The following is a 15,000-nucleotide window of genomic DNA, read 5'->3' on the forward strand; positions in this document are numbered from 1 at the left end:
GAGAGAGAGAGAGAGAGAGAGAGAGAGAGCGAGGACAAGAATAAGAAGATGAAGACGAAGGGGAAGACGAAGGATAGGAAGAAGAAGAAGAAGAAGAAGAAGAAGAAGAAGAAGAAGAAGAAGAAGAAGAAGAAGAAGAAGAAGAAGAAGAAGAAGAAGAAGAAGAAGAAGAAGAAGAAGAAGACAAGAGTTTGCAGAGGGATGGGCCATGGGTGTCGACACAGCTGTATGTTGGATCATTTGAAAGGCAGCGGATGAGTCCACCACCAACATTCAACAAGGGCAATCGTTACCCCAGTGTGGGCACGCACGCTATGCTGTGCATATGCATATGCATAAGCCAGCAACACTCATTAGAGAACCTCATTGGGCGCTCTGTGTACTGCAATTATCATCTGTAAGTGTTTGATGAAATGCATTACGCACATTAAAACTGAATTAAAATGGGATTTCATTATGCGAGTTTGGTTGTAGTTTGCAGGAAGAGAGAGAGAGAGAGAGAGAGAGAGAGAGAGAGAGAGAGAGAGAGAGAGAGAGAGAGAGAGAGAGAGAAAGAGAGAGAGAGAGAGAGAGAGAAAAAGAGAGAGAGAGGTGTTTAGTTGCAGTATTGGTCTCCAAGGAGGAAGAGGATGATGGGGGTATGTGGAGAGACCGCAGTGCGGAGTTTTACCCTTTCCACTGTACTGTACTGCATATTCCCAAGTGGATTGGACTCTGCATGTGTGTGCGCCATTGTGGAAGTGGGTGTGTATACAGTACGGCACGGTACAGTACAGTACAGTACAGTACAGTACAGTACAGTACAGTACAGTACAGTACAATACGTGTATACAGTACGCGCACGTGTGTGTCTGTGTGCACGCACGTTTGTGTCAATGTGTGCGTGCGTGTGTTGTGCCTCATAAATGTCTGTGTGTGTGTGTGTGTCTGTGTGTGTGTATGTACACTATTGTATATGCATGCGTGTGTGTGTATGTGAGTGTGTGTGCGATTGCATGACAGTGTCAGGAGGGGCACAGGCTGTGAAGGAGACGGGGGGCGGACAGCATCCCCGCGGCTGCCTCCCCTCGCAAAGTCCGTCAGGAGGTGAAGCAATTTGTTAAATGGAGCAGTGGGGAGGACGAGAGAGGGGAACTGAGGGGGAGGATGGTGGGGGGGAGGCTGGATAAGAGGGGGCTGTAACCCTGCCTGCCCTCTGTACCTTTCTCTCCTCCCTCGCTCCGGAGAGATGGATGAGAAACTGATATACCCCAGGATGCAAGAAGAAGGATGTGGGGTGTGGGATGTGGGATGTGTATGTGGGGGTCTGGGAGTGTGTGTGTGTGTGTGTGTGTGTGTGTGTGTGTGTGTGTGTGTGTGTGTGTGTGTGTGTGTGTGTGTGTGTGTGTGTGTGTGTGTGTGTGTGTGTGTGTGTGTGTGTGTCTAAGGGGGGGGGGGGGGGTGCTGTCACTCAGGGAAAGAGAGGAGGTCAACGCCCATAAGGTTTGAAAGAGTGACACACACATGCATGCACGTAGAGACACACACAGGAACACACACACACACACACACACACACACACACACACACACACACACACACACACACACACACACACACACACACACACACACACACACACACACACACACACACACACACACACACACACACACTAACACAGAGCGACTGAGAGAATAAGCTAGGCGATGGTCACCTAATCCGAGGCCTTCTTAATTCAGATGTCAAGCCGCCCTGCAGCGCAGCTTACCGAACATTCTATCCGTTTTTTTCTCTCTCGTCACCAAAAAAATCCTCTTTTTTCTGTTCTTTTGCCAGCTTTCTTTTCTCTTATCCTATCACTCACTCCATCCGCCCCACCTCTACTCACTAAGCTTCACTCTTTCTCTTCCTGACACCCTCTGTATCTTTTTCTTTTTTCGTTCACTCCGTCTCTCTGTCTCTCTTTTTCATCCAGGGCTCTCAAAGGAGGGCTTTCGTTTCACAGCCACACCCTGTGCAGCGGAGAGAGAGAGAGAGAGAGAGAGAGAGAGAGAGAGAGAGAGAGAGAGAGAGAGAGAGAGAGAGAGAGAGAGACAGAGAGAGAGACCGACAACCCTGCTTCCCACCTCGGCCTCCTTTTGTCCGGCTTCGGCCTCTCTCTCTCTCTCTCTCTCTCTCTCTCTCTCTCTCTCTCTCTCTCTCTCTCTCTCTCTCTCTAGTGTCTGGCGACCATTCAGACCTCACTGCTAAATTAGAGTTTATTTTGAGGCCACTTTTACAGTCTAACGCCTCTCAGACATGAAATATTGGAAAAATGGAGTTTGGTGGTTGTGTGTGCGTGTATGTACACGTGTGTGCGCGTGTGTTCTGTGTCAGCCAAATCCATCGCCTGCATGTAATTGTTTGCCATGACGTCGGCCCCTCAAATGAAACACAGAGTTAACCGCTGTAGGGATCTCGCACTTCAATCTAAAACATCTTACTTTCGGAATGTAAACCTAATTCGCGCTTAAGGGCTAAGCACCAAAATAAAACGGTACATGCCAAACCGCTGTTGTCTCCTCTCCATTGCAAGGTGTTAAGTGGCATTAAGGGGGTCCGTCTTTAGCACTCAATTTAAGGTCGGATTCTCCGACGGGCCGTTCCCGGCACAGCCAGGCGTCTCATTTTCTTTCCATTAGCCTCAGCCCCACTAATCAAATTTGTTGCTGCAGCCAAGTCCAAGGCAGGGAAAAGTCGTGCCATGCTGGCCTGACCGCTACATGCATGTATGTGCCCCTGTTCTGTGTCGAGACGAGCTACCAAGAGGCGGTTAATATACCAGGGGTGCCAACAGGGGTGGACAGAGGGGTCATTTGTCCCGGGCCCAGGGAGAGAGGGGGCCCAGAATTGGGTTTTCATTCCATTATATGTGTTGGATGGGTCCTTTCATTACATTGTATGTATTGGGGGGGCCCTTTCACATGACTTTGTCCTGGGCCAGGAAAAGGCTGTCAGTGGCCCTGAACATTGGTACTGTAGTGCGTTGTAATGGCTTGGTAGCTCTGCTCGACAGGTAGCTGATTTCGACAGGACACCTCCCCCTTATGGGCCCCAATTTTGCCAGGATTAGCACGGCGTCTAGTGGCTAGCGAGCATAGCGTGTCTGCTAAATAGATTCTCCAAGAGAGAGGTCTCCACCCTGGGACCCAGATCCCTATCTATTTCTGAGCCTACGGGACGGGAACAAACAAAAAAGTAGCTTACCACATCTCCCAAAACTGTCACGCTCCGGGCCTGTGCTGCACGCTACATTTGTCATAAAGTTTCCAACTGGGCTTTCGTCTCTCCTCTCCTCTCCTCTCCTCTCCTCTCCTCTCCTCTCCTCTCCTCTCCTCTCCTCTCCTCTTCCCTTCTCTCCTCTCCTCTCCTCTCCTCTCCTCTCCTCTCATCTTCTCCTCTCTCCTCTCCTCTCCTGTCTCTTCTCCCCTTCTCTCCTCTCCTCTCCTCTCCTCTCCTCTCCTCTCCTCTCCACTCCTCTCCTCTCCTTTCTTCTCCCCTTCTCTCCTCTCCTCTCCTCTCCTCTCCTCTCCTCTCCTCGCTCCTCTCCCGCCCTCTCCCCTCTCCTCTCCTCTCCTCTCCTCCCCTCTCCTCTCTACTCTATACTCCTCTCCTCTCTTCTCCTCTCCTCTCTACTCTATACTACTCTCCTCTCCTCTCCTCTTCTCTCCTCTCCTCTCCTCTCCTCTCCTCTTCTCTCCTCTCCTCTCCTCTCATCTCCTCACTACCTCTCCTCTCCTGTCCTGTCCTGTCCTCTCATCTCCTCTCCTCTTCTCACTACCTCTCCTCTCCTCACCTCTCCTCTCCTCTCCTCTCCTCTCCTCTCCTCTCCTCTCCTCTCTACCTCCTCTCTACCTCCTCTCCTCTCCTCTCCTCTCCTCTACGCTCCTCTCCTCTCTACCTCCTCCCCACCAGGCCACAACCTACGTCTATACATCCCTCACTTGCTCGATGTCTCTTCAACCGTCCGTCTGACTGACTGACTTTTTCTGTTTTATTTTTTCCCCTTCCCCAGGCAGAGGTCGACCATGCAGGCTCAGCTAGAAACTTGGCTCCCAGTCAAAAAAGCCAAGTCTATTCAATTTTCTCAATCATGTCTGTCCTACCCTTGGCTTATGTGTCCTCTGGATAGTCCATCCATCCCTGACACAGAGGGGAAAGAGAGAGAGAGAGAGAGAGAGAGAGGGACAGAGAGAGAGAGAGAGAGAGAGAGAGAGAGAGAGAGAGGGACAGAGAGAGAGAGAGAGAGAGAGAGAGAGAGAGAGAGAGAGAGAGAGAGAGAGAGAGAGAGAGAGAGAGAGAGAGAGAGAGAGAGAGAGATGGGGGGAAGAGGTATAGGAACAGAGAGGAGGAGTGAGGGGCAGACAGACAGCATAGTCCTGTGTCAGCATTCCGTGATGGGTTGCGAGGGGAGGCCCTAGGGGCGAATGCTTCCTGCATTCACCGTCCTTTTCACCAGGCCAAAAAAAACTCAAAATGTCTTCTCTCTCTCTCTCTCTCTCTCTCTCTCTCTCTCTCTCTCTCTCTCTCTCTCTCTCTCTCCCTCTGTTGTTTTTTTTATCCATATCCAGTGTTTCAAATCGCCTTGCCCGCCTTACCAACCGTCTACAGCTGCTGTGGATTCGCATGGCTGCCATCCGCTGAAAAATTCAGTCATAGTGTAACAGAAACTGATGCAATAAACTGAGCAGTGATCTATGTTTATGCTTCCTCATCACAAGCTGTCTACTTTAATCACCATCTTCTGTCTGTCTGTCTCCCCGATGGGAAGTTCAGTTTGGGCGGGAGTTAGAAAAAATATCAGTACAAAGCCAACAGGAGAGAATATTCTCCAGAAGAGCCTGAGTTTTTCCTCTTTTTTTTCGTTCAGCATCATGACAAATGTCCCTCGAAATCTCATAAGTTTCCCGCCAGCCAAACACCTTAATCCCTTCTAACCTTGGTAACCCCACTCGGAGTGCTCCAATCGAAAGCTAAGCTTAACCCGGAGTTTAATTCACTGCAGGGCTCAGTAGAGCGAAACCAAATCATAGCGATAATTCAAAAAAAAAGAGAGAGAGGGAAGAAAAAAATGATGTGGAAACTCTCCACTCATCCCTGTGGGGCATGAGAGACCCTCTCAAAACTAAGTGGAGAGATTAAGGCTCCAACAGCTAGCCACACACAGCACAGCCCTTGAGGAAGGGAACGAGACCTGGAGATTAGACCCAATAAAACAGCATCTGTCCAGACCTATCTGTCCGCCACTGCAAAGAGAGAAGAACATTACAATCGCTGAAACTGGTTTTTTTTTTTCTTCGTCTTTTCCTTTATCTCAAGTGGAGCCGAGGTTTGTCAGCAGTGCTTTCAGTCACACAGCCGATGTCTGCCACCTCTCTGCAGGAGACAGTGATATTCTCTGGGTCGCTATCAGAACCCCCTGCTGAGAGGAACAAAAATGGGGGGTGGAGGAGATGGGGGGAGGGGTGGTTCAGGGAGTCGAGAGGAGGGGGAAGTAGCGATTGAGCAAGGAGGCACCACATCACTGCATTGCAGAGCAGGATCACTCCGGTCGTATCAAAATAAGGCCCATTTCCCGCTCTTCCTAGAAAAGCCTGGGTCACATCCCCGGGAGGACTGTCCTAATCCTTCCCATTCTTCCGGAGGAACGGCGACGTCGTGAATGAGTCCCACCTGTGTCACTCTCAAAGCAGGTGGTAAAGATCAACCAGTGACTGTGAGAGAGAGAGCTGATTTAAAGAGTATTTGAAAAGGAAGGGGCCAATGTTCTGTAGGTCATTCCCAGAAGACAAAAGGAGCTTGGTCACAGGGACAAGCTGTGGCTACAAGAAATGCAAAAGTAGAGCATGGTGCACTGAGCACTCACAGTTCGAATGCAGTGTTGACACTTAGAGTCGTCTAGGACGAAACACACTAGAAGATGTTAAATTGACTCTCTAGGTGTTGAATCAACACTGCAAAATTTACTGTGTGGCATTTTCCTCTCGCTGGCGTTTCTATGAGCTACAGTATCTAAAATCTGTGGGCAGTTCAGGAAGTGGGTTACACTGTTGGTGAAGGAAAAAAGGAGGGGGAAAAAGAAAAGAAACATCACCTCAGGACACATTTTGCGGAATCACTCTGAGCTAAAGTGTTCCACTCGCAGAGCGAGGAAGCAGAGCATTTCCTCCCCGAAAGCCTGAGATCAAATCCAGGGGACCCGCGAGGCACAGGGGAGTGCGAGCCATATGCTCACAACCACACCAGCGACCACAGAAGGGAAAATAGAGAATAGAATGGAGTACTCTGTACCTTTTTATATAACCCTCGCTACGAGTCGGAGCCAGATCAAAGCTTTTTTTTTTTCCGCAGACTGCTTGCTGGCTTGCGCGCTGCACCCTTGATTCACTTCAATGTTATCTGCAGGCCGTGTCGTTCAGTGTGTTTGACAGGGGGCCTTCACTTTAATGTGCGACCGACCGACCTGTCCCCCCTCTTTTATGACTTTATGGTCAGGCCTCTCTTCCTCGACCCACCCGTGCCCATCTGATAAGAGGGTCGTTATCTTCTTCCTGAATGGTGGTGGCAGCCAGGGTGATTTCCTCTGGCTTGGCTTGACACTTCGAGCCTTGGCTTGGGGCGAACTAGGGACGGGTCAGAGGGAACAAAAGAACGACACAAATGTTCTAGTGGCGCTGGTGCTCAAGTCAGAGTAGCTCCAGGCCATGTGCTTGGTTGGGGCTCGGCTGACTTGTGACTGTGATCGCGCTGACTGTCAAAGGGGCAGTCAGGCGCGGCGTGATCGATCAATCCTGCCACGCCAGCAGCTAGCCAGCCAGCCAGCCAGCCCTCCTAGCGCAACGCAACGCCTTCCTTGACCGTGAAACTGCTGCATGAGGGGCTACACCTTCAGCAGAAGGCTGAAGTGTGTGACATTGACATGCTTCACGTTGCATTATTCAATGTGATCCAAGGCTGGGAGAATGGAGGAGGCGGGGGGCTGGTTGGGGCTCCACAGCAGAAGGGAACCACCTGCCTCCCCCCGGCAGGCCGGCAGCAGACTCTTGCAATCCGTAGGCGCCGTCCGCAGTCTTGACGCCGGCTCTGTCACCGTTGGCGTCAGGTCGCTGGCCAATCTGTTCTGGACCGTGGCGTCGATCTTGAAGGTGTCATCCAACGGGCGGATCTCTCTATTCTCTCTATTCTCCGGCCTCTGTTCTGGCTCTGGGCTGTGTGTGCACTCTGCTGACCTCCCTGCAGGAGATATGTGTGCTACAGCATCGCTCTCACTCGGCTTGCTGAACTCTAGCCGTCGGAGGGCCTATTGTTCCCCTCCTGCTCCCCTTCGGGGGGACAAAAGCCTTTGTATTCATTTTGGAAGGACTTCCTGCCACGAGTTGGCTACTCCCACTCCTACTCCTACTCACCCCCACCTTCCCCAACCTAAAAAAAATGCTGTTCACAATCCCATACTAGCATCGTCCTACTCTGGCTGCACCCACCCCATCAACCCCACATCCCACCCAGAGTCAATCCCAACCCACACTTCCCTCTTTCCCCCTTGAGCGGTGGGGGGAGAAAGGGCTAGTAGCACCACGCTCCAGAAACCCTTAAAGCATCTGAGCCATGTGACACACACCGCTATGACACAACGGGGCCTGGCTTTGACTCTGACTCTGTCTCTGCATGACCACTGACGGGGGACTGTTCATGCTGTCTAGGTTAAATTCTGGGTCAATAGGAGGTGGCCATGTTTTAAAAAGGCTAATTAGTTGAAGATCCCAGTTTTGCCTTTTACAGTAGTCGCATCCAACTGGCTAAACATGTGTAGCTTGGCTGAAGTTTGTTTTTCTTCATTTTTTTTGCATTCTGTACGTCCACAGTGCCTCACTGTGTCGACTTTATTTGCTTCATATTCTATGTGAAAGAGAAGAAAAAACTGCTATATTTGACAGGTAGAAATAACATTCAGCTGTCAATTCCCATGAAGTAACACACAGCAAAACACATTGCCTTCTTTCTTCTGTACTTTCTCTAACATGTAAATGTTGACAGATGCTGACATGAATGTCCTGGGGCAATGTAATTAAATGCTAAAAACTCCCTACCCGCGTCATTAGAAGGTTAAGAGGCAGTAGCTCAAATAACGACTCGGTGGGCCCCGGTCCATCACCAAAAATATGCACATGCGCCTCATACACTGCTTGCTTTGTATGTTTCAGGCTTTTGTATGTTTCACGAGTAAACCAATGATTATGAAGGCAAGAGGAGAGTGCATATTTTTTGTCCTCAAAAAATGTCCCTCTCTTGCTTATTTGGGTTATAAGACTTAGTTTGGAAGGGAAATATCTCTGCCATTATGCAAACGAGCTGCAAACTTGAGTCTCGTGCGCAGGCACTTGGCTGGGGCTTTCGCAACCACAAATGTTGCCTCCAACTTGACACAAAGACAAAGATGGAATCCTTGACACTATCGTCTGAGCTAGGCAATAAGCCAAGACAGTCTAAGCTGCTGCCCGCTCCCCTCACCTCCCCCAATCATTTCCTCTTTCTCAATCCAATCAAATCACAATTAAACTATTAAAATAACGTTAGCGAGACAGAGCGCGAGTGCAGTCGAGGAGAAAATCATTCCGGAATCAGAGCGAATGGAAGAAAAAGGGGTTTTCCTCTTGGGAACAGGGGCGTCTTTTTTTCTATCCCTGGCTAGCAGACCACACAGAAATCACTGGATTGTGGTGGACTTTTGTGCAAAAGTTAATGAAAGGCAAACAGCCAGGCATATAAACACTAATAAATGACTGGCTGGGGAGATAAGGAGGGAACGATATAGCGGTTCGGTTCCTCCATTCCTTGGGGAGGGGGGAGGCGACGGAGGAGGTTTTCGAGACGGATGCTAAATCCATATGGATGTCATCCATATAAAATGAGGGGGTAGGTAGTGGGGTGCGGGGGGTACTGGGTAGAGGGGTTGGAAGGAAGGCCGGCACACACAAAACCACAGTCTTTGAGCCAACAGATGTAGTACAAGAGACTTCCTGTGAAGGGGGAGACAGTTGGGTGTTCAAAGAGAGGGGCAGGGTGTGTGTTAGGGGGTATGGGGTGGGGAGTGCACAAAGGGTGTGAGTGTAAGAGGAAGGGTGTATGAGGGGTGTATGGATTGAGGAACGTTCCATCATGACTTGGCTGGCGCATGCCAACTGTGCCCCCCGCTTCACACAAAGATGACCCCCTTCATATGGCCTTTTGTGTGCCACGCTTTTGACCCCCCCCCCCCCCACCCCACCCCCAAAACACACACACGCCTACACATCCCATGTAACCATGTAAACACACACACACACATGCACACACACACACATGCACGCACGCACACACACACACACACACACACACACACACACACACACACACACACACACACACACACACACACACACACACACACACACACACACACACACACACACACACACACACACACACACACACACACACACACACACACACTCATATGCACATATACACACAGTCACACACACACAAACATATGCACACATGTGAACACACACAGACATACAGAGAGAGACACTCACAGACACACACACACACACACATACACATACACATACACGCGCGCACATACACACCAAAAAAAGACTTAACCCCATCCTGCACCACATGCAGAATGATTCATATGGCTCGATAAATACTAAAAAGTTCAGGAAGTCAGGAAGTTCGCCAGCCATGCAGCCTCTCAAAATGTCCTGACCCATCATATCTCTAAGAAGAGAATGGAATGTCTGTGTGTGTGTGTGTGTGTGTGTGTGTGTGTGCGTGCGCACGTGCGTTCATGCGTGCGTGTGTGCGTGCGTGTGTGCGTGCGTGTGTGCGTGTATTCGTGCGTGCGTATGTGCCTGTGTGCGTATGGGGCTACCAGTACATTTTCGGCCAAGGGGGGAACCCAAAACTTATCTCCGAGGTCTTTGGTTCCGTCATCTCCTATCCCTCTTTATGGGCCCGATTCCATGTGGACCCTTCAAAAACGGAGGTCTGACGCAGGGCAGATGGCTTGACGGTACACGTCTGCCGGGAGCAGCAGCAGTGCTGGGGCTGGAGCTAGGGATGAATTAGGCATTTCAGGAGGGGGGCTTAAGTGGCTCATAGACTATGACTAGTGCTTGGGGGCGTATGTTTGTAAGTGACTTTTGAGTCTGTCTGTCTGTCTGTGTGTGTGTGTGTGCAGTGTGTGTGTGCGTGTGCGTTTGCGTGTGCGTGTGTGAGAGCACACATGTGTGCATGTGTGTGACTGTGTATGTGCTAATGATTGTGTGCATGTGTGTGTCTGTGCGTGCGTGCATGTGTGTGGTGTGTGCGTTGCAAGAGATGCATAGCAATGCACAGCGCACAGAGACTCTCCTCAATTCAACAGCGGGACCTTCAGGGTTATCAGGGCCTGAAGTGGAGCAGCGCTCCAGCCATTCACACACTTCCACAATCTCTCTGTCCAAGAACAGGAGGGATACTCTATAATTAGAGCCTTTGATCTCCCCCCTCGGACTCCCTGAGTTAAGTGAGTGTGTGTGCGTGTGTGTCCACGCGTGTGTGCGTGTGCGTGTGTGTGCGTGTGCGCGCGCGCGCGTGTGTGTGTGTGTGTGTGTGTGTGTGTGTGTGTGTGTGTGTGTGTGTGTGTGTGTGTGACTGATGCACAGAAGGTCTATTTCCAGCTACCAAGCATCCCTTTCTTTTTTGCCCTCGCCATATCCCCTCCATATTTCCCTTCATCTGCACATGTGCATACAAGGGTGTCAATATGCGAGTGTGCACACGTGTGTGTGTGTGTGTGTGTATGTGTGTGTGTGTGTGTGTGTGTGTGTGTGTGTGTGTGTGTGTGTGTATGTGTGTGCGTGCGAGTGCGTGCATGTGTGTGCGTGCGAGTGCGTGCATGTGTGCATGTGTTGCGATTGCCCTCTGAGTGAATGAAAGAGCAAGCACCCAGCAGAGGGAAGACAAGAACGAGAAGAAGAAGAAGAAGAAGAAGGAGGAGAAGAAGAAAGAAAGAGACATTTATAAACTCTGACCCTTTCCAACGGGGTTCAACTTGTGAAACTGCTGCCGCACGGCTAAAAATACGAATAAGACTCGGATTATCGCTTGCCCTTAAAAGCGGATCATCAGAAACCTTTTGTCAGTTACAGTACTTATCAAAAAAAAAGGCAAAGAGAGTAACCGCTCGAGGCTTTGATCTTTGTTTTAACAGCTGTGCGAAAAGGCAGCGAGTGCCAGGTTTCACTGTAGGGAGGGAGCGGAGTTGGCAATAATAGACAGCTATAGCTCAGGGCGAGCACTGTATAGTTTCTACCCGAGGGGTTGGTTCGGGAGTACATTACATAATGTATATGTAGTTACTTCAGGGCAGAAAAGAAGCTTGTGGGCCAGTAGGTCTTCAGTTTGGCACATTTTTTCGCCTCTTTTCTCCTCTCCTCTCTTTCGCCCTTCTTGTTCTCTCTTTCTCCGTGTGGTTGTTTGCGCTTCTCTCTCTTTGTCCTCTGTCCACCGACGCAGGGGGGGAATATTGTACATCGACAAAGGCGTCCGATTACACCGCCTCTCTCCATTCCACATACAAAAAGACGACATGAATCACGAGAAGAGGAGAAGAAGAGAAGAGAGGGGACAAAAAAGAAGAGAAAGAGAGTGCACGAGAGAGAGAGAGAGAGAGAGAGAGAGAGAGAGAGAGAGAGAGAGAGAGAGAGAGAGAGAGAGAGAGAGAGAGAAAGGGACACACAAAAACATCCCACCTGGAGGTCGCTTTAGTGTACACAAGGCAAACAGGCTAATGGAGTGGAGGCATTAACCCACTTTGCCGTGGCAGAGAAAAGAGGGTCAGATTGAGCGATGGAGTGCCGAGGCCCGGTCGTGTGCCGGTATACAGTACCCGCTAGTTAATGATAAGCCAAGAGCACAACGAGCTGAACTCGCCTTGTCCGGCGTTGGCCAAACAGCGGCTTGTTGAATCTGGGATTAAGCTTCGATGGTTGCTCAAGTGTCGTAAAGGGGAGCCTTTTTTTTTACGAGGAGTTTTTTGGGAGGTGGGGTGTTGGAGGAGGGGGTCGGAGGGGAGGTGGAGGAGGGGCGGCGTGTTGTTGGGGGGTTGCTTTAGTGTTTTCAGAGTTTTCCAACGCTATTCTCACAAGGCTTTGGGGGCTAGGCAGAGCAAATAAGCTTTACAAGCTTACTTTTCTCTCGGCGGTTTTAATAAGGAAAACAAGGACTCTTAAATCGAGTAATGAAAATTCGGCAACAGGCCGCTACCGCTTTGCGTAGCGCGACACAGGGATCAGCGTGTGAGCTCATTATCCCCTTGTTATTTTTTTTTCTCTCCTTCCCTCCTCCAACACAACACTGAGCATATGTATTTATTCTTTCACTTCAGTGGCTAGTTCGCATGGCCTCGTAAAAAGGGCCCTGTCGGTGCAGTGGGATAGCCATGCGATAGCTATCCTCTTGTCTTTTTTTCACCCTTCCATCCTTCCTTCCTTCCTCCAACACTACACAGAGAGCATATGTATTTATTCTTTCACTTCAGTGTCCTGTTCGCAGGGTCTTGTAAAAAAGGGCCCTGTCGTTGTTTGCAGTATGATAGCTATCCTATACTACCACGGGCCCGTCTCGCACCACAGCCACGCAACGCTGGTTGCTCTGACAACATAATTATATGTAGAGAGGCTGCTGCGGTGGCAGTGAGCAAGGGGGGAGGGGGAGAGGAGAGGGGGAGAACTGGTAGCAGGGGAGGGATGGGGTAGCAGGAACGCTGCAACATAGGACCATGTCATTATGGCTCTGTTTGAACCTTGTACAGAATAAGCATCGCCATTGGCCAGGCCAACTGTCTCTCTCTCTCTCTCTCTCTCTCTCTCTCTCTCTCTCTCTCTCTCTCTCTCTCTCTCTCTCTCTCTCTCCACCTCCCTCTCTCCATCCCTCCCTCCCTCTCTCTCCTCCCATTTCTGGTTGCACCAATATCCTGCCAAACCCCTTTCTTGCTTTTCAGCCACTTTTAGATATGAAAAAATGAAAAGGAACTCCACTCCCTGTTACAGCGAAGGCAAACATCACCAGATTAAGATGAACACATTTTTAGTTTCTTGCATGTCTAAAACTCCTGACATATGTCAAACACATGAATTGTGTGATTTCTCTCCCCCTGCACTCCTTTTTCCTTGGCTGTTTTCCTGCTTTACCATCTCTAATTTAGTAACACAGCGTAATTAATCAGTGAGATCACAGGGCATCCCTTCTGCGCACCAAGTAGAAAATGTGTGCAGCGCAGATGGGGAGGTTGGGTGTGCACAGTGCAACAGAAGGAGCTAGAAGGGACATCTGAGAGGGGTTTAAAAAAAAAAAAGTATCTCCCCTTGAGGAGGTCGCGGAGGACACACTGTCAGCGTGAGGTCACCAGAAGTGCACTTTCTCGAGTCTTTCGCAAGAACTGGAATCTGCTCCCACCCTGCTGTTATGAAGGGAGAGAGAGAGAATGTGCACGATAGAGAGAGAGAGAGAGAGAGAGAGAGAGAGAGAGAGAGAGAGAAAGAGAGAGCCCTGGCAGGAACAGTGCCCTGACCTGATTTCGTATTTATGGAAGCTCAAATATTAGCCTCCCTCTCGATTAAGCTTTTGTTGTCCTCTTCAAACAAAACAAGGCATCATTTCGTAATGCTTAAGGACACCGCCTAATGCCTACCCAAACATCGGGAATAAGCTCCCACATCCTGCGATAGCCATTGAAAGTCGATTAAAGATATCGGGAATAAGAACGTAATAAAAACACACAAGGCCCCGTGGGCTGCTGCTCCTTCCGCAGTGTATGCACAAGCATGTTTGATGAAAGGCAACTTAGTACAGGCAGGGCTTGGGGTGTGGTCAGAAAACTCTGGCCAGAAACTCTAGGGGTTGCTTCTGTTTTGGCTCTCCACGTTACAGTAGTTCTAGTGCCAACAATAACACCAACAATACACCTTCAGGTGCTAACCAGCTGGATAAGTACAACAAAAAAGGCATGGCGTAGGACACACTTACAGTCACAGGTTCATGAGAATAAAGTTTCAGATACTTTCATGTGGCTTTATCAAGGTCATATAACTGTCAAGGCCCTACCGAAGACACAACCTAAATGTCAAACCAGCAACTCCAACAAAACTCAAACAACCATTCTGTTGGCCTTGGGACTCTATCAAGCCTGTGGTGACATCAAGTTGTCAAGGCTATGGAGAAATTTAGACTACAAAGTCTGCTTCACCCTGTTGCACTCCACAAAAACAGTGGACAACAGATATCCATAACCTTGCCCCATTTTGTTCAGGTTCCACCGACTGAAGGCCTTGGGGAGGGCTTTCGGCTAGGCTCACAAACTTGCTGATACTCCACAGTCATATCAATTTCTGGAATGCTTCCATTTCTGCGGCAGCTTTCCGGCGAAACCACTCAGCAAACGGGTGACAGAAAGACAGAAGGAGAACAGGAAGGTATTGAGCGCCTAAAGAGTTAAGTCGATGAGAACGCTCAATATCCGCTCTCCTGAAACCTCTCCTGCTTCGAGAGGCTTGTATTTTTTTTGCCTCTCGGTGCAAATTCACTGACTCTTTCAATAAAGGACTTCAAGTCTGGACATCAAAGGATGCCTGTCATTTAGGGCCCCAATAAAGTACTGCTTGGCAGCACAGTTTACACTCAGGGAAGAATTTGTCCATTAGAAGAAGGTGCCCGGATGTAGATAACAGCAAATTTAAAAAGGGTGCCTTTTTTTTTTCTTTTTCTACAGACGAACATAGAGAAAGAGCCAGAAAGAAATAAAGAACTGAACAGGAGAGAAGAAGAAAAAAACTGTCTACTTATCTTACTAAGGGATGCCAAGCCAGTGGGCAGCGAAAGGATAAGGAGCTCTTTTTGGGGTCTCCTTTTGTTGCCTCCTGACCACCAACTGAGTGGCTCTTTGCAAATTCG

At 49.5% G+C, this 15,000-nt stretch overlaps 1 protein-coding gene across 1 annotated transcript in view; it reads right to left on the reverse strand.

The window, feature by feature from the left end:
* robo1 (roundabout, axon guidance receptor, homolog 1 (Drosophila)) overlaps window positions 1-15,000 on the reverse strand; it is a 381,083-nt gene that overhangs the window by 250,150 nt on the left and 115,933 nt on the right. The gene's annotated exons all lie outside the window — the stretch shown is intronic.

This window comes from Engraulis encrasicolus, chromosome 8 (assembly GCF_034702125.1).
Source record: "Engraulis encrasicolus isolate BLACKSEA-1 chromosome 8, IST_EnEncr_1.0, whole genome shotgun sequence".
NCBI classification, from domain to species: Eukaryota; Metazoa; Chordata; class Actinopteri; order Clupeiformes; family Engraulidae; genus Engraulis; species Engraulis encrasicolus.